Here is a 26,173-nt window from a genome sequence, read left to right on the forward strand (position 1 = left end):
GGGGGTTTTGTTAAACTTTCAGTCCGTGTTGAGGCTGAGTTCCTGCATATTTAACAAACTATAGAAATGATCCCTGAAAGTATAGTCTTTCCTGCATATATTTAACAAACTATAGAAATGATCCCTGAAAGTATAGTCTTTCCTGCATATATTTAACAAACTATAGAAATGATCCCTGAAAGTATAGTCTTTCTTGCATATTTAAGAAGCTACCAAGTAATGCCAATACTGCTGGTCTATGGACCACGCTTTGAAAAACTGCAATTCAGAATCCCTCAACTTATTTAATCACAAGAATTAGCAGAACTCTGATCCAGGGAATACACTTTGGAAACCTTGCCTGAGTATATTAATGGTAGCAGATAAGGGTAGGGGAAAAGTGAACAAGTCCTGGTAGCAATCACTGCATCTCCAGGACTGAGTGGGGACCGTGGGGTCTACAGGAGCAAGAAAGGATCCTGGGGCGACCACAATTTTCAGGATGTAGTCAGGGGAGCATGATGGAAAACACTTCCCAAGACAGAGGTGGAGATGGGGTTCCCCCTGGGGCAGGCTTATCCAAGATCATGTGCAAGGTCCTACAGGGGCAACGTCCTGAAAGTCTGGGTGGGTACACTTGGCACAGTCCTGGGTTTCTACATTATGTAATTGGTGGAATGAGAAAGAAAATATTAGCCATTACTGTGAATATCACTAGTTCATCCCCACCAGCTGGTAAAGACTGGCCAAAATGAATTAACATCTCCCAGAGGAGTTTGAGACAGTTTCCCAGAAGAGGGGACAAGTTCTGTGTGTAAGATGAGTAGAAATCCACTAATCAAAGGTGAAGTGTGAACTTGGGTAGGGGAAGGCCAGGGAAGGCAGTGTATCCCATGAAATGCACGGGGAGTGCATTTCAGTTTAAAGGACCAGAGAAGAAGGGCCTGCGACATGCTGGCCTAGACAGAGTGAGCTGGGGGCTTTGCACAAGATTTTCTTCTGCCTGGTGCCTAACTCATATGGAAGAGAGGTGGCTGTGTGGAGTTCAGGGGCTGTCACATGCTTCTGAAGTCTCATGTCTGGCATAGGAGGGGAAGGAAGTTCTGGAGTGGGGCTGCATAGGAGAAGGAAGTAGAAAGAAACATAGATCCCTAAGGAAATAAACTTTTCAAAAGAAATCACCTGAAGAGTCAGGGGACTGAATTATATTTAATGACTTGACATCATGGTTTGGCCTTATTGTTATAGATAAAATTATATTTCCGAGGGAGCTTCAGTAATGTAATAAAGCTGGAGGCAGTCGAGAGGCTGCCATTGGTTTCCCATGGAGTGCTTACAGTTCCGCTGAACAGGTCGGCGGCACTGGCAGAGAGCAGCCCATCAGCCCAGCCAGGGCTGCAAGCCAAGTCTGGGATGAGCAGGAAGAAAGGAGGCCCTGGGAGGTGGCAGGCTCCCAGTGCAGCACCCAGTGCAGCGCAGACACCACTTCCCGGTCTCAGGACAGCCCCTCTGTGCAGGTCCCCACACCTCCCTCCTGGAGGCTCTGATCCCACTGCAGGGCGTTTGGTTCAGGTATGTCTGTTCTTATCTCTCCTGCCAACTGCTGGGCTCCCCAAGGAATGGAATCTTGACATATGAAATAAATAATACAACTAAAATTTATGAGCACCTGTTACGAGATACACAACTTCAAAAATGTTATTTCCTTCACCTTTCACGTCCACCTTGCAAGGTCAGTATGACTCACCCATATTTACAGGAAAGGAAACCAAGTTGCAGAAAGGCTAGGAGGCTTGCGAACATCTTTTAGGGATGAGCTGTCTCACCTCCAACCCAGTGCTCACCTTCCGCATGGCAGTGGCCCTTAGTCAGCTATGTATTCCTCCCGAGCTCAACCCAGACATGTGCTTGACTTTGTAAGAGATGCCTTCGTTAGCTCTGTTCATCCTTCATCCAGAAACTGCTTGTTTTAGCAGACATATATAATGAGGTGTTGAGAAAAAAGGTATTTCAAATTCATTGAATTCTACAGTTTGGTTTTGGCCAATTATATGTAGCTTTTACAATTATAACCCATTCATTCAACAACTTCCGTAGTTCACCGTGGTTGCAGTGGTGAACAAGATAGGCGTGATCTCTGTCCATGGTTTAATAGCGTTGAGGATCACATAACATGCGTTGGAAATTGTGTGTAATATTTGTCTCTATTTCAAAGTCTTAACCAAAGGTTATTATTTGCATCTCTGTCCATGTGAAACAAGGCCTGTACTCCTTTCTTCTAAATCTAGATAAGCATTAACACATAAATGCCATTTTAATTTGCCCTTTCAGCTGTGGTCAGTTTTGCTTGACTTCTTTGTCTTAATGAGTTTAAGGTTATAGATTTTGGGGCAAAAAGATCATGCCTTTGGTATAAGTCCAGAGAACCTGGGCTCTTAATAGTTAGCAGCAGGAGGGTACAAGAGCAGAATATCACAAGCAGAAGTTAAGGAGGTGAGTACCCCCAGAGTGAGCATTAGGGTAATGCGGGTGGCTGGTTGCTGTAAAAGCCCAGAGGAGGAATAACTACCCTGATCCAGGCAGAATCAGGAAAGCTACAGGAAAGACAATATCTATGTGCACACCTGATATTCAAGTAGGAACGGACAGATAGAGGGAGGGATGTGTGTAAAACCCAAAGAAGATCAAAATCACAGTGAGGCAGCTGGTGGTTCAGGATGGCCTGACCACAATGTCTGATGACAGGAAGTGGTAACAGATGCCATGGAAGTTTGGATCTAATATGATGAATAGTGGAGAATCAGTGATGGATTGGACAGGGAAGTGGCATGATTAAATTTTTATTTTGAGATATTGCTCTGGCTACAATGTGGAAATTGGTTTGTAGTTAGAAACAATGACAAGGGGCAGGTGACTAGACAAGAAGCTGTTACAGTTGTTCAGATGGAAGATGATGACACAGAACTGAGTGGTGACAGTGGGGATGGCAGGGAATGGGCATATTTGGGTGACAGTTAGGAGGGGACCACAGTAGGAGATGGAATTGAGTAAGGATTGAGACACGGTCAAGGGTAGCTCAAAGTCGGCTCGCTTGAATCACGAAGAGCCCAAAGTGGTGTCATTCCCTGATATGGGGAACCCAGGGGAGGAGGAAGGTTTTTGTTCATCTCGTTTCATTTGAGAGTGAATAATAAAGAGGAAAAGTTTATTTTTACACGAATGGAGGTATCTGTGGGACTTAACCTGCAGGACGTAGCTGGGCATACCTATCTGAGCCTTCAGAGTAAGTTGAGAGAGCTGCAAGAACAGACCATTCACGGCTACAGGGCAAGCCTATGTCAACGAGCCCCTTAAAGAAGCCAAGCTGGAGAGGTGAGCAGGGCGGGAGGAGTCCAGGGGAAGCAGTAGCACGAAGCCAAGGGGAGAGGACGCGGCAGGAAGGACAGGTCTCTCAGCAATGTCAAGTGTTCACTCTCCCACGCTCTGCTTCCTTTTCGTAGGGGTTTTTGGCTTCACTGCTGATGCTCAGCTATGTGTCTGAGGGAGGTGATCAGGAGCAGGCATGGAGAGGGAGCTGGACATCCCTGGGGCAAGTGTGGGAGTGGGTGGTGTAGTTGCGACTTTTTGGAAGTAACTATGGCCAGTATTTCACTAAAGACGCAAGGTGTCTGGGCTGGAAAAAGGCCAGGGATCAAGGGGCAACTTAACATGCATCACATACTATGTTTATCCACTTATTTATTAAAGAATGTTTATAGAGCACCTATTATATTTCAGAATCCATGCTAAGCTCCAGGCCAGCTATTTCCAGCCTTTTTTATTTCATGGTACATGTAAACTAATTACTAAAATTCTGCATCTCATAAAAAAAATTTTTTTTCTGCCAATCTGACAAAAAAAAATAGGTATAATTTAAAACCATTCCCAGCAGAAGGCCATTGTGGTGTTGGCCGTTGTCTGTTTTTATTGGACAACCTAAGGGAAAGCGGTCAGTGCCCCTGACTAAATAGTCAGACACTGCATGTTTTGAAAGTTCTTACGGCACACCAGTTGAAAATCTCTGCTCTACGGTCTAGGTGGTCATAATGGGACAGTCTCCAGATGTCAGCAAAGATAAATTCAATAATTATATAAATTAATTATAACTATGGAAAAATACCCCAGAGGAGAAGTATCAGGTGTTATGCGTCTACAGAATAGAAGGACTTACAGTGATTTAGAGGAGCAGGGAAGACTGCCAGATAGAAGGAATATTTAATAATTGAGACCTGAACAATGAGTAGATCACTTAGTAGATGTTTGCTATCTATTCGAAAAAGGGGGAACAGTACTTTCAACCGGAACAGCCAGCTGGATGTGTGCAGCAGGAGAAATCCTGGCACGAGAGCGAGTTAGCCAGCTCTGTGTTGGACACCCTTTGGGGCAGGGAGAGCAGAGGCCCAGAGAGATAAGGCGCGCCGGGGCGGGGCGGGGCGGGGCAAGCCTTGGGCTGAGCCAGACCGGGAGGGCTGGTCCGGCCAGCTACTCAACAGCGGAATGGTGTGATCGGATTTGCATTAAAACCTCACTGTGTCTGCAGAATGCAGAATGGACCGAAGGTACGCATATAGGGATGCAGAGAATCCACGTGAGCCTGTTGTATTCACCTGGGTGTGCGGCTTCCACTGAGGGTCCGCTGGTTGTAGCAGCCACGGGATGAACTCTGCGGTGTGCAGGGCGTGTGCGCGGGGTGTCAGGGAGGAAGAAGGATGTCTTCTTCCAGAGTTTGGAATCTTCTGGAGGACACAGAGTCATGAGCCCTCTAAAGAAGGAAAAGCACGGGCTGAATATAAAATCAAGAGCGGAGGGTCACACAGCAGAAGGCCCCAGGGGGGAAGAGCCGCTGCAGACCACCGGAAGGGGGAGAGAAAGACAAGGAAGGGGAAGGGAGCCTCATGATTGAGTTCCCAGAGGAGGAGAATATCAATGACTGGGCTTCCATAGGGGTCCATGGTGGGGAGCAAGCAGCGAGGGCACATTTTAGCGTGGAGCAGGACCTTCTTCTGACCAGTGGAGGTGGCTTATTTATTTATTTACCACTGGACCTCCCAGGGGAGGCTTTCACCCCCTTCCTGTCACTCCCCAACGGAGCAATCAGTTCTGCAAAGCCTCCGATTTTAGAGCTCATCATGTGCCTTTCCTCCCTGGGAAAGGACTATTTGCATGTTTTTATGAGTCTTATTACATAGCTTTATGACTTGTACATGTAATAATAGTGAGCCAGACGTTCATGGGATGTGTCTCCGGAGAAGTCATCAGTCGAACATAAAAATGTAAATCCGTTTGGAAAAACACAGGCCAGTTATTGAAAGTGAAGCCTGCAGAACACGGTTCCCCAGTGATAAATTAGCTTGGGCCCAGCGACACGCACACTCGGCTCAGACCTGCCCCTCAGACCATCTGGAAACAGACGATGCCTAATAACGCAGAATAATAAAATCAGCTCGGTTCCCATTTACAAATGAAATATTGGAGGATGAGTGATTACACGGATCTAAAGTGAATGGGGATACTTTTCCCCAAACTGGGGTAGGGCTACGTGAGTTGGGGCAGAACATGGTTCAAGATTTTGTGGGTTATCTTGTGAATCCCAGGACAAGCCTGTGTTTGAAAACAATAAAACTCAGATTCCATGTGGTTGATTCTCTCTATAAAATTGACCTGTCGAAACCCTCAATGAATGACTGTACTTTCTCTGACAAACAGATATCAATATCTAAAATCGCTTCCTGCAGTTTCTTTCCACAAAGCAATAAGACAGTTTGAGGCCAATAACAGCTCTTTAAGTGGTATTCTCTGCTCCTGTCACCCAGCAGCTATCAGCAACAAAATGAAAAGGTGAGAAAGATAAAGCAAAAATCAGGGCCACCTGCTACATGCTAGTGGGGCTCCTTATTCTAATAGGACAAGCCAGAGCAACTGTATTCTTTTCCCATTTTATTAGCATTTCCCTCTAAAGTCATATAGGTCTTTCAAGAGCAATTAAGACTATTATTTGCCTGGCTATTAAACAGGGAACCAAGCAACTGAAAGTTTATGTCACGTGTAATTGAGAAGTAATTGAGCTGGAAGGGCCCTGGCTGGGGTGGAGAGCGGCAGGCTCAGGAGTTGTATGTCGTAATGACTCTGGTCCTGGTTCTGGTTCTGGATGGGTTTTTGAGTTTGCTTCTCATGCAGCAGTGCTGTGGTCATTCTGCAGCTAAGCCAGGTAGAGATTTCTGTGCAGGTAGATTTCTGTGCTTGGGGAGAAGCAGCACAGCCTTCTTAGCGTGGAGGGTATTGGAAGCGGGAAATTCTCACATATACCATAGAGATCTGTGTACCTGCCACCCAGCTCATTCCCGACTTAAATCCACCACCACCACCCTTCCATTTTCTATGTATCGATCAGATATCCGACAAACCTACATTTTTGTGCAAGTCTTATGCTGTGTGGTCTGGCTGATGTAGTTAGTGTCTTGAGTGTGTGTGCTGGGAGTAAGGGGTGAAGGCTGAGCTGATGGAGATTAGAGGAGAGCCCAGGTTGAAGAAGCAAAGGAAATCCTTTAGGGCTTTCTGAGCAGGTATGGGGTGGACAAGGATCCTGGCTAGCATGTTTCGGGGGCAGCAGATCACATCAAGTTCCAAATGTGGGGAGTGTAGTGCCCACTGGGGTTCTGTGGGAAGGGAATGAGCCCTGTGGCTCAGGAAGGGGTGTGTGTAATGGGTGGTAGTGTCTGGATTGGGTCTTGAAAATGGCAGTAGGTGGAAGAGGCAAATGGGAGAAACCCTGATGGTAGAGGGAATATTGGCTACTTAATGCACCACCCAGACTCTGCCTTGCAGGGCTGAGTAGAGTTCCTCCCAGGCCAGGATCGACTGCTGTCTGAGGAATCTTCAAATGGTGGAGTCTTGGAATCTGCTTCTTGGGGCTTAGCCAGGGAGAGGTGAGCTCTAAAGTGGAGAAGGAAGGGGATGTAGATGGGAGGAGGTGAGGCCTAGGAAGAAAAAGTGAGAGAAAGAAAATCACAGTTTCAGAGGTCAGTAGTCCTAAATGGACCTCACTGGGGTGACATTAAGATGTTGGTAGGGCTGATTTTCTTCTGGAGGTGCTAAGGGAGAATAATTTTCTTGCTTCTTCTAGCTTGTAGAAGCCACTTGCATTTCTTGCCTCCTGGTAACTTCCTCCATCTTCCAAGCCATCAAGGTTGGGCTGAGTCCTCACACTGCCATCTTTCTCATTCTGACCGTCTTTTCTATCCTTTTCTTCTGTTTCTAAGGGTCCTGTGATTACATTAGCCTCACTCAAACAATCCAAGATACTCTCCCTATGTTAAGGTCTGCTGATTAGCAACCTTAATTCCATTTGCAACCTTGATTCTCATTCCCACCTAACCTAACACAGGTTCTGGGGATTAAGATGTGGGTATCTTTGGGGGAAACATTATCCTGCCTACCACAGGTGATCTCTGTTCTTTTAGTCTTCACATTGCAAGGAAAGGGAATAGCAGGGTCTTGAACCCCTGGAGCTGTTGCTCCAGTTTTGGCCATTAAAACTTGCCATTGGCTAAGCTGTGTACTCAGTGTTGTGTGATCTCCCAAAATTTCAGACAATGCCTGTAGGAGGAGGGCCCCTAAGTCCTGATCTTGAGTTTCATCCCCTTGACCTAAATGCTCACTGGATACATTTTCTTGAATGTTAGCCTACTGGATGCCTCTTCTTGAATGTACCAAGTCACTTTTAGGTGAGGTAGCACCATTTTTATCGTATCTGCTCCTCTTTTTCCCTCCCTTTTCTCCCTCTCTCAATAGCCCTTGCCATCACTACCCCATGGGCTGAAAATAAAGGTTATTGAATTTCTCCTTCACAAGGTCACCTACAGTCACTCACTAAGTTCTTGCAGGACTGCCTTTCTTCATAAAGATCTGGGAGCCCATGCCTTTTTCCTTTCTTACTCTCTCTGTACTCACTGCACTGTTCACCATCTTTCCCTGGTCTGCTGCACCAACCACAGCTTTCTACCAGTCAGCCCTGCATCCAGCAAGTGCCCATTCCTCATATCAAACCTTTGCGATGCTTCTAGAGCAATTGAGTATAAATCCAGAGCTCTAATTCTCTGTATCTGGTGGTTCCCTGTTTCACAGTATCAAAGTTCAACTCATCCAATGCAAACCAATGTCATCTATATTCAAACTCTTTCCATATTTATTTGCCACCACTCCCTCTAAGTTCCACTGAGGGGAGCCTGACCAGGTGGTGGCGTAGTGGACAGAGTGTTGGACTGGGACACAGAGGACCCAGGTTTGAAACTCCGAGGTCGCCAGGTTGAGCATGGGCTCATCTGGTTTAGGTATAGCTCACCAGCTTGAGCCCAAGTCACTGGGTTGAGCAAGGGGTCACTCAGTCTGCTGTAGCTCCCTGATCCAGGCACAAATGAGAAAACAATCAATGAACAACTAAGGTGCTGCAACGAAGTATTGATGCTTCTCATTTTTCTCCCTCCCTGTCTGTCTGTCCTTATCTGCCCCTCTTTCTGTCTCTCCCTCTCTGTCACAAAAAATAAAGTAAAATAAAATAAAAAAAGTTCCACTGAGATGATGCTGTCATATTATACTATCTCTTCTTTCTTCACAGATTGGGAGCAATTCGAGGGTAAGGTGGTTATCTTATTCATCTCAGTATCCTCTTTCCTCTTTAAGTAGAATGCTCTACAGATGCTTAAGCAACTAGTCAATAAAATAGCCACTAAATTCTTCCTGTTGCTTGATTTTAGCCATGCTCCCAGAGCAACTCGTAGTAGTAAGCAGGGATTGCCAACTGGGTGGCAGGAGCCCCCTGCTGTGCCAGCCAGAGTCTCTATGGGTCTTGGCCATCTCCAGCCATGTTCAGGCCTGTCTCCTTGTTGCTCTGGGGCACAGCTGCTCCCAGCATGCGAGGACTCCCAATTCAAGTCAAGCCAGAGCCTTCTGGTTTTCTGCACCAACTGTGGAGAAGTGGGTTCAGGCAGATGTCTCCCCAGCCATTGTTGCTCATTCCTTACAGTTCATCCTCTTGAAACTTTCTTTTCACATGCTCTGCTCCTCAGCAATCTCCTGGCACAACTCCCTCCATCTTCAGAGAATAGCCTAAGGCCAATGGCCGAGGTCAGGCAGATGCAGGGCTTGGTGAGGAGGAAGGTGCCTCTGCTCAGAGTGCTTTGTTGTCTAAGTCTCACATCTTCCACGTACTCTTAGGTGCAGTAATCATTTTAAAATGGAATGGCAGCTTATTCTTTCTGCCATTATTTTCAATTATTTTCTTATTGAATTAACTAATTTGGCCTCATCTTTGCAGGGGTCATAGCAACTTTAAGTAATATTAACTCTTATACGAGAATGTCACAATCTGGAAACTTTATGATAATTAATTTCCATTTCTTTCTGTTACATTAAAAAAAAAAAGACTCCCAAAAGCCATGTCTCACATGCACTTTATGAGGGGTTCATAAGTTAATTATACTTACAAAAAGATGCTTTAATATTTGCATTATTCATGACCCACCTTGAAAATACATTGTGCTTCAGTAGATTTTTGTGTGATCTTAGAATGGTTCTGTGAATACGCACATTATGGCATCTGCACACTTACATTTAGGTGACAACCTCTGACCTCAGGCAATTATAAATAAGTGCCATCCAAGAAGTTTATTGAGTGGAGGGGCAGGTGACTAAGGAAGGACAGGTGGGTGGGTGTGTGTCAGTCATGCTTCTGTATTCTCTGGGCTCACAATCCAGTGGAGGCTATGTCTGGGAATGATCAGTAGCAGAGAGTGAAGACGAGAGCAGAGGAGAGAATGACGTATCCAAGACCAAGTACTGAAAGCCCATCTGATGCTTGTAAACCATTTGTCTCCCAGCATCACTCATGTGCTGTGTTTAAAGCACACTACCAGGATAAGAAATGTCATTAAAACAGAACAAACACTTAACAGAGCCCCCCAAGTCTCCCGCAGAGAAGTCTTGTACTGAAGCACTGTATGTAGATCTTAGGCTTTGAAGAGCAAGAGGCAGAGTTTGTAGATCTCCACGTTGCCCCTTATTTCCCTTGTCCTTGAAAGAAGGGTGTTGGGCAAATGAGTTTATAAAATTTGTGGTTTTTTTAGTTTGCTCACTTTTATTGTTAAAAATGGCTCTGGGCTGTGCCAGGTATATGTCTGTGGAATTGCTAATTACCTTCCTGCTTGGAAAGGGCCATTGTTATGCTAATGTATGCTGAAGGAGGGAGAAGCCATGATGGCAGGGAAAGAGAGAGATGCTATTTTTGCATAGTGAGAGCAGAAAGGGAAGGTGTGCAGATGGGGAATGAGAAGTGAGGAGTGAGGGGCTTTTGTGAGCTCCACTGAAACTGGTGGGGGTCTTTGATTCTAGGAAAAACTGGAAAAGATTCTCCTTGTTGTGGAAAGGGAGAATGTGTGAGTGGCTTCGGTAGTCATGTGTGTTTGTTTGCTCGTTGGCTGGTACAAATCTTGAATAAAAAAATGGCCCCAAAAAAGCCCGTCAATAGATGACTGGATAAAGAAGATGTGGCACATATACACTATGGAATACTACTCAGCCATAAGAAATGATGACGTCGGATCATTTACAGCAAAATGGTGGGATCTTGATAACATTATACGAAGTGAAATAAGTAAATCAGAAAAAACCAGGAACTGCATTATTCCATACGTAGGTGGGACATAAAAGTGAAACTAAGAGACATTGATAAGAGTGTGGTGGTTATAGGGGGAGGGGGGAAGGGAGAGGGAAAGGGGGAGGGGGAGGGGCACAAAGAAAACCAGATAGAAGGTAACAGAGGACAATCTGACTTTGGGTGATGGGTATGCAACATAATTGAACGACAAGATAACCTGGACATGTTTTCTTTGAATATATGTATCCTGATTTATTGATGTCACCCCATTAAAAAAATAAAATTATTAAAAAAAAAATGGCCCACTACTTTTTAGCTCCACTGTTTCTTTACCATCTGTCCGAATCTAATGGGAAACGGCACGTGCATGGCCACGATGGCTGCGACTACTGGCCTTACAAAGGGCAAACCTCGGGCCTATCTGCTGATTTACGATGTGCCAGGGGTCCCACAGGGGTTCTGGACCTCTGTCTCTGTGGTGTCTGTCTTTGGTCAGAGCACTCTAGTCCTGGTTTGCTGTTTGCTGGAAAAGAGCGAAGGTTTAATTTTTAACCACCAACTAAATCTCGGCAAAAATCTCTCCAATTTGAAGTCCTGCCTGTGTCCTAACCCACTGCCCGTCTTCCCAGTGATTGAAGGAGCAGCAGAGGTGGGCCCGTAGTGTCTGTCGGTGGAAACAGATGGCATGTGAGTGTTCAGGGGACAGTCTGTCACCTGTGACATTCTCCCTCTTCTCCACCTGTCAGGCAGATTTCTTCCTTATAGCTTGGATTTGCCTGAAAAAATGGTTCAGATTTCTGCTAGATTACCTAATTCTTAGAGGATGATAAATGCCCTCACTTAAGAGATAACGTACCACAAGCCAACGCATTTTGAACATTCCCTGACTTCAGAATCTGAGTTTAAGCTCGGTTCTTAGTGTTTTATGCACCCAAATCCAATTAGCTTGGCCCCACTTCTTTTACGAGCCTTAGAGTGAAGAAAGGCATCTTGGAAGCTTAAGCTTTTGGGACTCCAGAGGAAGCACTTTAGATGTGTGTCCTGTCTGGACTGGGAGCGTGCACTGCTCAGCATGCTGGAGGGACTGTAACATCAAGCCTGGGTGTGCCTCCCAGTTATGTGGTTCTTAGGGGGATACCTGCCAGGGGTTTGTCTCTAGAGTGTGAGTAGGATTCCTGGCGGATTGCCGTATTTCCCCATGTATAAGACACATCGTTTTTTGAAAAATTTGGGGTCTAAAACTGGGTATAACTTATACAATGGTTGTGGCATTTCAAATGCCATAGATGGAACTGAGGACGAGGCAACATATGAAGACAGTGATTCGTAATCAGACACAGATGAGGACAAGCTAATGGATGGGAGTTTTGACAGGGATGAGGAGTTGTATGAATTTTATGATGAATAAAACTTGAGTTCAATAACTTTATGTAATACATTTTTTTTTTTGTATTTCGGGCCCTCAAATTAAGGTGCGTCTTATACATGGGAACGTCTTATGCCTGGGGAAATACATAGAGATCCTGTTCACTGCATCTTGGAGAAAGGCAGGAAGAATGAACGCTGCTATGAATGCTGTCCTGCCCGGCTGGAACCTTCTCAGTGCAGAGCCACCTCCAGCCTTCAGGGAAGGCAATGAATGGGAGCCTGCAGGGAGGGATGAACAGCCTCAGTCTGTTTACTTACTAACGTGCAAAGGTCTCCTGTAGCCGAGGCTGGTTTTAAATAAATACGCCTCTCTCCAAATTCGCAGCCCTATGCATCTGATGGGGCCTCTCTGCTCTCCAGCGCTCAGCTCATAAATAAATAAACAAACGGTGACTGTTGATTCAGTCGCCAAATGTGACACAGTGATGAATTTCCAAGCGTGTCACTCTGAATGGTGACGGTTGCAATGCTGATGGGCCTGGGGAGGAAAGCTACGATCAGGCAAAGTGTCTGTGTTCACGTGTCTCTCACTGAGGCCCTTGATGAGAGTGGATGGCCTGAAATTCTGACGTCCGGTATAATCTGGCTCACTCAGAAACCTCCCCTAGCGCACACTGTATAAGCAAGGTGAGGAAGCTACCAAGACCCAGTGAAACAGGCATGAAGGAGGGATTGGGAAGGCTAAATCCTAGGATTGAGACTGACAAAGACAATGTGCCATCAGGCCATTCTTCCAATGCCACCAGCTCTGCCCCAGTCCATTCATTTCCTGTTTGTTGGGCCCCAGAGACTTTTTTCTAATACACTTGACACTCATCGCCTAAAAATCTTCAATGGCCCCTGTTCACAGATGTGATACAATCCTAACTGTTGAGTATGGAATAAAAGCTCTTGGTAACCGTGACAACCTCCCTCATTGGTTCATCTCCCACCACTCTCTGAACATCAGCCATGGTGACTTCCCTCTGTTTGCCAAGGCACACCAGGCATCTGCTGTGTATTGTCCCGGCTCTCCGGAGAAATATAGCCAATAGGATATACATATGTTTATAGATGTAGAAACATGATTGTGGGGTCCAGGAAGTCTGAAATTCGTGGGGCAGGATTGTAGGCTAGAGCCTCAGGCAGGATTTCTGTTATAGTTTTCAGACTGAATTCCTTTTCCCAAAACCTCAGTTTTGCTCTTATGGTATTCACCTGATTGAACAAAGCCCACACAGCATAGAGAGCATTCTCCTTTATGTGAAGTGAATTGATTACGATGTTAACAACATCTGCAAACCACCTTCATAGCCACATATAAACTAGTACTTGATCAAACAATAGGGCACCATAGCCTAGCCAAGTTGACTCATAAAATTGAACCATCACATGGTGCCTCTTATCTGTTGCACATAGTGCAATGTCTGCACACAACACACACAGATACACACTCTCCTGCTTGTTGAATGTCCATTCACTTTCCAAGACTCAGTCCAAATTTTCCTCATTGAAAGCTTATCCCTCTGAGAAAGAGCCAGACACTTACTCTTTCCTGTTTCCTGTTTTCTTTTGCTCTTCTGTTATTGCACTTGGGGTTTGTTTGTAGCAGAGGCTTGCTTGTCAAGTTTGTCACCAGGCTAGATTACTAGCTCTTTGAAGGCAGGCATCTTGTCTCATTTAATTCTGCATTTTCTACTACTAGCCCAGGACCTGGAAGGTAGTAGGTGCTCGATAGATACCAGTTGAATGTATTATTTCCGTATATTCCTAAAACTTGCCATCTGGCTCATTTGGAAGATACTCTGTCCTTTGATTTGGTTTAGTCTTTTCTGAGAAATAATGCCCAGGATATCACATCTGTGAATTGATTAGATCATATAAGCCACTAGGTCTCATCTGGATAAGTTTGAGATCAGTTTGTAGCTCAGTCCTGGGCCCCTCCTCCTGCTTGGCTCCTATCTCTGCAGAGGCGACCATTTCTCAGATCTCCTATTATGTTTCCTCCCACTTCCCATTCGGCCCCTTTCCTTGTCAGAGGGAGACTGAGAGCACAGCACCAGGTAGCCTCTGACTTCCGAAGAGCACTTGTCTCTTTCTTAAACATGGTCTCTAGTGGAGGGAGGGAATTTTCCAAGTACATTAGGTTCAAGAAGATATACATGTGGAGTGAGAGAGATAAAGAGAGAAGAGAAACAATTTAGGAAGGATTCATTCTTATTAGTCACTTCTCTAGTTAATTGGTTAGTAAGTCAACAATCCCCTCTCCTCACATAGTCACAGCCTTCCTGCCCCATCACATGGTTTTATACTTTTTTTTTTTTTGTATTTTTCTGAAGCTGGAAACGGGGAGAGACAGTCAGACAGACTCCCGCATGCGCCCGACCGGGATCCACCCAGCACGCCCACCAGGGGCGACGCTCTGCCCACCAGGGGGCGATGCTCTGCCCCTCCGGGGCGTCTCTCTGCCGCGACCAGAGCCACTCTAGCGCCTGGGGCAGAGGCCAAGGAGCCATCCCCAGCGCCCGGGCCATCTTTACTCCAATGGAGCCTTGGCTGCAGGAGGGGAAGAGAGAGACAGAGAGGAAGGAGGGGGTGGAGAAGCAAACGGACGCTTCTCCTATGTGCCCTGGCCAGGAATCGAACCCGGGTCCCCCGCATGCCAGGCTGACGCTCTACCGCTGAGCCAACCGGCCAGGGCCTGGTTTTAAACACTAAAGGTTCCACTGATGTTGGGTCGTCAGTTGTCAACTCAGTAACACTACTTCCTCCTTTCAGAGAAACTGACCCACATCACTCATAGGATTCTAGGAAAGAGTCTGCCAAGGAGAAACATACACATGACATTTTGAAGGTAAGAAATAAGGAGAAGTCAATATTCTACAGAGACTGTAATGGGCAGTTGCATTGGTCTCTTTGTAAATCTGATTCCCAATTAAAGCTCTTTACATACTGGAAACAGAGGGGCTTCTGGCTATTGTTTTCCTCACAACATCCTTCCCATCTTGGAGCATAAGCCAGATCTTGGTGAATGAGTCAGTTGATTAGTAGCTGAATGATGGAAAGAGCCCTGGACCAAGATTCAGAGTTTCTGGTGATCTGACAACCATGGCATGACACCTCTCTCTGTCTTTGAGCCTTAATGACCCCTCAGTAAATTAAGAGGTTGAACTAGTTGCTTTATAAAGTCTTTTTCAAAAATTAAAAAAATACAAAACCACAAATCTATCAAAATAATATAAAATGTGGCATCCTATTTTGCATGTTTGCTAAATTTTACCAGAGATGATGTTAGAGCAGTTCCGGACAGAGGCAACATTTGATTTCCTTCGCTCCTTGAGTCAGAGGTATCCCAGTGATGGGCTAGAGGAGGTTGAGACTGAGACTGGCAGAAATGCTCGATGGATCCAAGGCAAAGAAGCAGAACCAGAACTCCAGGGTGTAGCTGTGAACCGGGGTGTATCTGCAGTCTTCCTTCAGTGCCCAGCGCCCTGTCCTTTAGGGGATCTCTATGCTGGAATATGAATGGGGAGAGAAAGCCTGCTTATTATTCAAAGACAGCTCATCCTCAGACTTGCAAACGAGGCAGCAGGGTGCCTAGTAAAAACAGTGTTTGGTGAATAGCAACCTTTAGAATCTTCATCAACAGCTGCTCTTTGCCCCAGAAGGATGCCTGCCACATATAGTCTTTGCAGCCCCTCCCAGTCCAACAACAGCATGTGGTTTTTAGAACAAAACCACGTGAGGTGGATGGAGTGGTCAGAAGTCTTCAGATAAGCCATGGGACATGGAGCTCAGCGTGGGTGTCCAAGCCTTGTTGGTGAGGGAGCTTTTGATAACATAGACTCTGTTTTGATCAGGGCTGAATGAAGCATCTTAAAATCCAGTCTGGACATTTTGCTTTGTCCTCAGTGGAAATAAGGAGGACATGTTTTCCTAAATTTGAACCAACATACGCTTCACCTGCCCCAAACCCTGTAAACCTCTGGAGAAGTCCAGAACTCAATTTGCATGATCGTGGTGCTCTCTTCCGGGAACTAAGATGGCAGCGGCTGAATAACCGGAGACTATTAGCATTGTTTCCCTGCAGAGGTGGCTGATGGAATGGTCTGTGGCACCTGGACAAAGATGCAGTTACTCAGCCCACTCGCCACAACACCTAGAGATTCTCTTTGGTTGCACAATTTTAAGGAGACAGAATCTGTCGGCACGTGTGTGCTCAGTCCCTGTGGGCAGCAGGTCATCTCTCTAGGGGTCTCTGCAGCTCAGAGCTTTATTTTAGAGACAAGGTGTTTAAGGAGTGTTTGTGGTTGGCATATTCTAAATGGGCTGCTAAAAATCTCCCAGGAGTCCTCTTGAATATCTTTTCTCCCACCCCCTGTGAGTATTCCAGCCAAAGGCCTCCCACACTATAGACCAGGGACCCCTTTGGAGGGTCTTGATTTTCATACCTAAATCACAGGGTTCTAAGTGAGAGAGGGGTCCCTCCCTCAGGAACAGCACCACCTGCAGAGATAGGCGGGTGTAAACACAGGAGTTTAAGGCAGCAAACTCCACTGCTAGTGCTTCTGTCTGAGTCCCCAGGTTGAGAGCATCTGTCTCCTTGTGTCCCCAGAGAGAATAACTCTGATGACAGAGTTGGTTTGAAGAAACCCTTGGATGCATTGTTCTCATGTTCTCTCTGTGTCTTTCTTCTTAAATTCTGACACGCTGCTTCACATTGGCAGTAGTGTACAGCACTCTGGAAAACGCATCCAAGCTCCTTTTCAGACCAACTCTGCTCCCCCTAGGGTGAAAACTTTCCGAAATTAGTCTCTCGTAACATGACATTTCTTGATATTGAACTGAACTGAGGAAAGAATGATGTTTGAACTTTGGGTTGTTTTTGATATATATACACCTTTTCCAAATACACTTTGTAGCTGTCACATTTTATTCATTTTAGAATGCACATATACAAGGCTTGACTTTTATATCTGGCACTTAACCATTTACTGCAAAATATCATTGTAATTGTAAATGTTTTAGCCTGTGTATTGATGATGGCTGAAGTATACATACTAATCAGTACTGTAGCTGGAAGGTGGTTTATCTCAGTGTTAAGAGTGGGGTTTGATTTCCAAAGGGGCTAAGCTAAGCTGGTAGATTCTATTTTAATGAATTCAGGATTACTGGTAAATGAACATGTGTTTGAATTTTTAAAATTATGTTTGCATTAATCAAGAACTACACTTAGAACCAAGGAGCTGAACTCAACAATTCTTCAATGTGCTGTGGACTGTAAGCTGGATGCCCGGCTTTGATAACAAACAGCAGAGAGAGGGCGATTAGCTCTGCTGTTGTGGTGTCATGATGTTAATGTCAGATTTCCTTTGGTTCTCATTATGCTGGAGGCATTTTCCAAACACAACATCACCAAAGCTTCCCCCCCACCTCCTCTCTACCAGCTTATTCTTCTAATGTCCCCATTTTATTAATTCTTGCATTGATAAAATTTTATCTTAATCAATCTGTCACCAAAATCTGAAGTCATTGGCAGCTTTTATTCCTACCATTCAACCAATAAACCTCAAGTTCACATTTTAGCCTTCAGATATTTGAAAACCATTTACAGTTGGAAATGACTTCTGATGTACAGGAAATATGTTTGGTGACATCATCCTTTTTGATGTAATTAATGGAATAAAATCTGACTGACTTTCCAATATGCCAGAGAATATATATATATATATATATATATATATATATATATATATATATATATATATTTATATATATATATATATAATTATTATTTTGTGCATCAAAGGAACCTTAAAGGATCACTATTATTCTCCATTTTATAAAAAAGAAACTAAATTTCTCATAGAAGGTGAAGCTAGGACTCAAACCTGAGTCTATCTGACCCAAAGTAATCAGGGCTTTAGAAGATTGTGAGCATGTTTCATTATATCATACAAGTCTACAATGGTCATCCTCCAGTCCACTACCTGCTAGTCCTGAGACCTTAATATTGCAAAGAGCCAAAGAGGTATAGAGCAGACACTGTCCTTTGTGGGTGGAACTCAGAGGAAGTCTGCTTACCAGGCAGGGCCTCTCCCCTTTTCTTCCCTTGAGACCCGGGCACACAGAGCCAGCTCTAGCTCCTCCACCAGCTTAACATGGCCCAGTCTTCCTTCAGTTAAGCTTTAGGAGCATGTACAAGCTTAAGGAGAGGGGCAAGAGCTGGCAGGGAGGTGCGGGAGCCTGGGAGACTGAGGAAGGCTCGAGGAGATCTTCTTTGGTTTGAAAAGGGCCTTCCCCATAAACTGCTCCCTGACTTGGGATTGCTGTCCCTCAGAAGTGAGCAGGGCTGTGATGGGAGCCTTGGTTTGTGAAAAGGTATAAGGTGTGGGGGGAGAAGTTATGGGGGAGGTGTGGGAGGAGAGGGAGATGGGGTCTGGGGGTGAAACTGGGGCAGAGACCCAGGGACAGAACAAGGGTCTGACAGCAGGAAAAATGCAGAGACCCAGTCTTAGACACATGTGTCTCCTCTCTTTCCCAGGGATCCTGGAGAAAATGTCCATGTAGTGCCTACTGCATAGTCCTCCCTGCAGGCACTCCAAATGCTTCCTTCTGGGAGACTTTCTCTACAGAGGCTCCTGTCATTGTCCCTTCTTCTGTACTCAGTTACAGATCAAAACCCTTTTCTAGGTAGCCATTCTTTTTTTTTACAGAGAGAGAGAAAGAGGGACAGACAGACAGATGGAAAGGTAGAGTGATGAGAAGTGGTACTTTAGTTGTTAATTGATTGCTTCTCATATGTGCCTTGATTGGGGGCTCCAGCCAAGCCAGTGACCCCTTGCTCAAGCCAGCAACCATGAGGTCATGTCTATGATCCCACGTTCAAGCTGGCAACCCCATGCTCAAGATAGTGAGTCCACACTCAAGCCAGATGAGCCCACACTCAAGCCAGTGACCTTGAGGTTTTAAACCTGGGTCCTTAACATCCCAGGCTGATGCTCTATTCACTGCACCACCACCTGGTCAGGCTAGGTAGCCATTCTTGATGGACTAAAAAGTAGGGGTCACCTTTCCCCTTGACACTGACCTATAGGCCACAGTCCTGTGTTTATATAGATTTATACCAAACAGAAAGCCCTGGAGGACAGAGGTCTGTCTTTGTAATACATACCCATTAATTAGGCAAGACATGTGAAAAGGACCGTGTAGGTCAATACCAGCAGAGCTAGCTGTACCATGTCTCTCAAAGGCCAGGGCTGTACCACACAGTCCACTGTGTGGAGGAACTGCCAGATGATCTTGTTAAAATAAAGCTTCTGATGTAGTAGGTCCCAGCTGGAGCCCGAGGCTCTTCATCTCCTTCAGGTGATGTGAGTGCTAAGGGCCACACTTTAAGGAGCACGGCTTTGACTGTGTTCGCATCCGAAGCCCCAAGCCCCTAAGCTGACATGCCCACCGACACACACACCAACCAGGCCTTAAAAACGCAGTGCCGTTCCTGTTGCTGGTGGCTGTTAGGTTTGTCTGTCTGAAAGAGACTGATGATCTTTCCGTGACCTAATTGGTGTGGCCAAAGAGAGGTTTCTGAAAGCTCTTGTGGCCTCTGTCTGCCCACCGTGACTCCTTGGGGTCTCCGGGATGCCTTTCTTGCTCCCTGTCTCCGTGAAAGAAGTGACAAATGTGTTTATCATGTTCGTGGCCTGATTGTGCTTCTACTGCCTGAGGCTGGGCTTTTTAATTTTTCAGCAGGGGAAAAAAAGTCTGCACTGGGAAGTCGTTTTCCTGTTGTGGGTTCTCTAAATGTCACCCGCAACCACAGATACCCCACACAGATAGTCCAGGTAACAAAGGAGACCTGCTCTTCCATTGCTGACCTCACTGCTGGCAAACTGTGGTGGCCAGTGACCCATGCTGGCCCTTCCCACAGGACTCTGGACTCCCTCTTTTGCCATGATTAATTCTATGTTCTGAGCTGAAATGACAGTCATTTATTATTCTGTTTTACATATGCACCTCCAGGGAGTCCGGCTAAAAGCTCTAATTTTCCAGTTCAATTGTAGCACTGTTCTTTGAGAGGCACGGACTGCTGAGACGCTAAAAGGAAGCCAGTTTAGTGCATTATTGAGTTTTAGATAGAATCATATGCTCATAAGGATTCTGGTAGGGCTATTGAAACATGGTGCAGACCTCCCTTCTCCTCTGGGCCTCTGTGTTCGTAGGAGGAAGAACAGTGAGCCTGGGTTGGAGTGACCTGTTCCAAAAATCAATGAGGTTGGCACCTTGACTGTCTGCCTGCAGTGCATGGCTGTCCTGAGATACAGCCACAATTGTCAATCAGCTCCGAGAGGACCTTAGTGGCCTGTCTCCTCATCCTTCTGCGAGCCCGTGGCTGGTGGGAATGGAAATCGAGGCAGTTTTCTGCTGATTTAAATAGTGTCAGTCAAGATTCCTTCTACCAAAGTGTTTTATCAACGTGAAAGCTTTTAATCTCTGACTTAAAATGATGACCGAGATTTTAGACCAGTGACTTGAGGCCCTCCGTAGTGTTCTTGAAAGACCCTCGGGTACCTGGAAATATCCGTTAGGTAAGATGAGAACTTCACCACCTCACTCTAGCCCCTGGCCAGGGTTCATTTTTTCTTCCGCCTTCAGAAAGATGGAAACATGTTCTAGAAATATCTTATGGGTGATGTGTGCACTGGACTTCTTAGTCAGATATGTTAGAATATTTCAGTGTGCCTCCGTGTGGATTATTTATTCTCACAGTGAATGAAACCATGAACTTTTGACTTCTGAGTAGTTGAAGGAAGCAAGAAACAAATTGAAAATAAAAAAAAAACAACATAAAAAAATACAAAACAAATACAGAGCCTTAAGGAGGAAAGGAAGAGCCAGGTAACTGGGATGAAAGGTCCTGGATGAAGGTCCTGGATGAAGGTCCTGGATGAAGCCTGGATACTGTCCAGGAGGGAAATGCTGGTGCAAGTGCTTCCCAAACCAGGGTTTGGTTTGCAGCCAGGAGGGACTTGCAGCCCCGAGCCTCTGTGCGGGGCAGGGAGAGAGCGGCGAGCCCCGGCAGTGTGCCCGGTGGTGGGAGGCCACATTCTGACGGATGAAGACATGCTTCAGGGAAATAAGAGCTCTGGAGGAGGTCACAACGATCTATAAACATGCACTAGGACCCTCAGGGAGATGTAAGAAGTTGTCAGAAATGGGCACCATCTCCTGTACTCTGTAGTGCTCCCAGGAAAGTAATGGCAGGAAGCAGCAGGGCTTGGCTGGCCCAGGCTTGCCCAGTGCATGCAGAATGACCCAGACACACTGTCCACATGGTGATGGAGAACATAAGGATGTGGCACTCAGCACACCTGGGAATCAGTAAGCATTTGTTTCTGCTGCATGTTGATCCATTCAGTAAGCTTGGTCTGGGAACCTACCCTGTGCTAGAAACTAGGGGAGCCAAGGATAAAAAATGTGGTCTCTGCTCTTGGGGAGCCCAAAAGTCATGTAAAAATAACTTGAACGCAATGAGATAGGTCATCAAACAGTAATGAACAGGGAGTTATGAAATCACAGAGCAGGGATACTGACTCTTCCTCAAGTGCATCAAAGGGACATGACATCTGAGCCAGTTCTTGACATCTGAACCTGCTCATGATGGATGCGTGGGTCTCCATGAAGTGGAGTAGGTGAAAATGGAAATCTAGTCATTGGAGAACATTCTGGGATGCTGTGTCAGCACGGGCAATCACCCAGGGAAGTTAGAAATGCTGGTGAGTTTCAGGAATGGTGATGCATTTAGGATGATAGCTGAGGGAAATGTGCCTGGAGGACATGCTAGAAATTTAAGTTGGAAAATTCGTGTTGAAGACTATAACCTGTAGCCCTAACTTATGCTGCTGTCACCAGGAGGCCAGTGCGAGTTTACAAGGAGAGCCATGGCGCAACAGGTCTGTGTGTGCCTCAGTTTTTGTATCAGTGTGAATGGGGAAGCGCTCTTAGGAGCTGCGTGGCCATCTTCTCTGCAGTCTCAGTGGGCCTGTCCCACTGAGCTTGCACTTCCTTATCGCTCAGGTGTCTGAAGAGAGACAGGCTTGCTCCTGGCCAGGCCCAAAGCTAAGAATGATGTTCTGTCTTACCGTTTCCACCACTAAATCATACCAGTAACTTGTGCGGCAGCTGGCCTGGCAATGAACTTGTAATAGTCAAACTCAATTTAGAAAGCAAAGACTTTTATTTGTGTATGTGTGTGTGTGTGTGTAAGACTCACTCCTGACTGCTGAAACCCTACAGTCAAACTCGTGCCCCACACTTTACCATGCTCCCAGCTATGACCACCCCTTCCCCAACAAGACTGCCCATCACTCTGAGTCATTCATGGCCCGAGGGCCAAAAATAATGCATTAGGCTTGGTTGTCAAGAATCAGTCCCTGCCTGCCACTGCCAGAGGCCACCCTGGCCTCTAGCCCAGTTATTTCTTTGAAAATGAGCCTGTGTGGTCACCAGTCTACTAGTCTCCCCCTAGTCACCAAAGCTGATGTCTCTCCTTGGTCTAGAATCATGGTTTGATCTCTGATGCAGGGGACCCCTAAACAACAAATAATTATAATTGCTTACACTTGACCATCTGCCTACTTATGCATTACTCTCTTTGACTTTAGCTTCTTTTTACATCTGCTGTGCTCTGTTGCTGGCCTCTCCGATGTCCCTCTGATGAGTCCCTTTCACTGGTTTCTCTTCCTTTGACCCATGCACAGGAATGTTTCTCAGAATTTCTTTTCAGAATCACCCTTTTTTACACTCTCTTCATTTTTGCCGATAGCTTCCACTTTATTCATGTCCTGCTATGTGCTTATGAGTCCACAATCACATACTTTTATACGGGGCACCATTCTTCTGCTCTCTAGACCTACATTCCTAATCACCTACACATGAGCAGCTCTACCTGTGGTGGCACACCAAACATGCCCCACACCTCCATTTTTTTCTGTGCGTCTCTTCCCTCTTTCTAGATGGTAAGCTCCCTGTGGGCAGAGACAGGGCATTATCCTAACCTGGGAGAATCTGACTAACTCCATAGCCCTAATTATCTATATGGATACTCTCTAATTATTAATCTTTCTCATGTGTAGGTCTAACCTCACTAATAAGTTTACAAATTAATGAAAGTTAAGATGCAGTCTATAAATTTTTATATAGTCAATAGTATTTACTTATTATAGTAGTTATAAAAATTGCCTTAAAATTATTATTTTTTGCTTCCTTTATAGTGTTATGGGCTGAATTATATGTCCTCGCTCCCAAATTTATATATTGAAATTCTAACACCAGGACTTCAAAATGTGATTGTATTTGGAAATAAGGCCTAAAGAGCTAATTGAGATAGAATGAGCTCATTGGGTTCGTTAGGCCTTAATCCAATATGAATGGTGTCTTTGTAAGAAGATGAAGGGATGACCCTGGCAACACACAAACTGAGAGGGCAACCATGTGAGGACACAGAAGGAGACCAACTCTGATCCAAGGAGAGAGACCTCAGAAGAAATCCAAACTTGGTCTTGAATTTCTAGCTTACAGAGTTGTGAGAACATAAAACTTCTGTTGTTTAAGCTACTTACTTTTTGGTATTTTGTTATGACCACACTAGAAAACTATATCCTAACTGCTACTGAGCAGATTGGGGGGTGAGGAGACATGCTTCTTCTGAATTTCACATTTAAAAATAATACTTTTCTTCCTTTTAATTCTAGAGATGGGTCAGAATCAGACAGTGGGATAAATGGATGGATACTTGCCCACATAGTCTTAAGCTTGGAGAAGTTATTAGAGTTACTGGCACCAAAAAAGTCTAATGACTCCTTTAGTTCTTGTTCTCGCTCTCTCTTTGGTAAAAGTTGAGCAGGAATTTGCAATTTATGTCACAAGATAACATATATTTGACTATAAAACAAACTGAGATTTGCAGCTGGATCATAAGGGGGATGAAAATGCCATGTTATATTTCTGCCCCAAGGTGGTTCCATATGGATAACAGAGCCCAGAGATAGAGCCATCACTTGGGCTTAACAAAGGAACTGTCCAGGTGTGCACAGTAGAAATCTTTTAAGCTGCTCTTGCTGTTAACAATCTGGTTTTATATAACCAGATGATTAGATGTCATAGATATTAGAAGGAGGTCAATAAAGCCCAACCTTTAAACTCTGACAATAATTTGAACTGAATAATAGTTGAATTTCAGAACTGAGTTGTCATGGTGAGAGCCACTGAAGAGGAATAATTATCTTATAACTCAGTTACCGTCCTGCTGAACTCATAGCAATATCTCTAACACCATTTCCAACTCACCAAGTCCAGAGCATAGTAAATCATGCTTATGAACATTATTTTATATTCTTTTATGTACATATTTGCATTTATAGCCAAACATATAAAATATATTTGAATAAATATGCATTCAGTGCAGCTAATGGAAAAATGGTACAGGTGGTTAGTCAGCTATAAATTATATATTCTGGGGAAAATACTAAAGTACCATTTGAGTATTCTCCAGAGCTAGGTGGTAGAGAGATGTTAGCAATATATATATATTTTTTGCAGCTTAACATATATGACAATCAAGCCATTTGTTTCTATTATTTTTGTGAGCTAAATTTTTATCTCATTTCTCCTGAGTAATATCATACATTTACCCCTTATTAATCCATAACAACCCAGAGGTGCACTTTGCTAATCACAGTTGCACACTGCATAATACTTTGCAATCTAATAAATATACGTTTCTACCACATTTTATCAAATTTAGATGCAATTACTAAAATAGAGAAAAATACCAGGTATATCATAACAGTGAGGAATAAATAAAAATGATAACATTTTATTTTAAATATAGTTTAATCCATCATTTGAAGAAAATTCCCAGGATGTTTCCCACGAAGGTTAAAAAGTAGTTCTAACAAGGTGGTAGATTTTTCAAGTACTGCCAGTGAATGGCAGAGGGAAGGAATGAAAATAATTATAATTATTCTATGTCCCTTTTCTCAAGGAAATTATATTTTTTTATTTTTATATTTTTATACACTTTAAAAATTAAATTTATCGGGGTGACATTGGTTAATAAGATCATATAGGTTTCAAGTGTACATTTCTATGATACATTATGTGTATATTGCATTGTGTGCCCAGCATCCAAAGTCAAATCATTTCTGTCACCATATATTTGAACCCTTTTATCCTTTGTGATCCTCTCACCCCACTTCCCTGTGGTGACCAGCATACTGTTGTCTGTGTCTATGAGTTTTTGTGTTTGCTTTTCTTGTTTGTTCATTTGCTGCTATCAGAAATACTGCCATAGGCAACAACATGGATGGATCTTGAGAATATCAAGCCAAGGGAAAGAAGTCAGATAGAAAAGGTTAAGAACCATGTGAATTCACTCATTTGTGGGATAACTATTCTATTTCTAAATGGCAATGGAAAGAGAAAATTGAGAATTGTGAGGAATCACGTACTAACATGGTGGCCTATCTCTTTCCACTCTATTGAAATAACCAATAAAAAATAAAAATTATGAGAAATCTTTCACTAACCATGGAAACAAGGAAGAGGTATAAACTCCAGGACAGGACTGTTAAGGAATTTCTGCTAACTGTTGGAAAAGATTAGAAGGATGTATGCGTGGCTTCTTTCTGGGAGCAAAGAAAGTTGGGGAGACGGCAGTAGAAGCCCCTCCCACTACATCTGAGATGAGTGAGAATCAGGCAGCACAGCCTGTCACATAGGTAATTTTCAGGCCATTCAGCACCAGGGGCAATGGTATTTTAGTATCTTTTAGTAATTATATCTATAGCTGATGAACTAGCTCTGGCATTGATGTCTGAACCCTATAGAGGGCAAGAAATGCTGGAGTCTGCTCCTGGCAGAGGGAGCCTCCCACAACACGTACACTCAGCTCTTGACAGGTGTCAGAGACCCAGCTCTGTCACCACCACTTTGCAGAGGCTACCCAACCTGCAACAGATCATAACTTATTTTTATATAGGATTCTCATCCTTCAGTTCCTGTAGGAGCCAACCCACTTCCTGTTTGTCTGAGAAG

The sequence above is a fragment of the Saccopteryx leptura genome, chromosome 5, assembly GCF_036850995.1.
Source record: "Saccopteryx leptura isolate mSacLep1 chromosome 5, mSacLep1_pri_phased_curated, whole genome shotgun sequence".
Classification (NCBI taxonomy): Eukaryota; Metazoa; Chordata; class Mammalia; order Chiroptera; family Emballonuridae; genus Saccopteryx; species Saccopteryx leptura.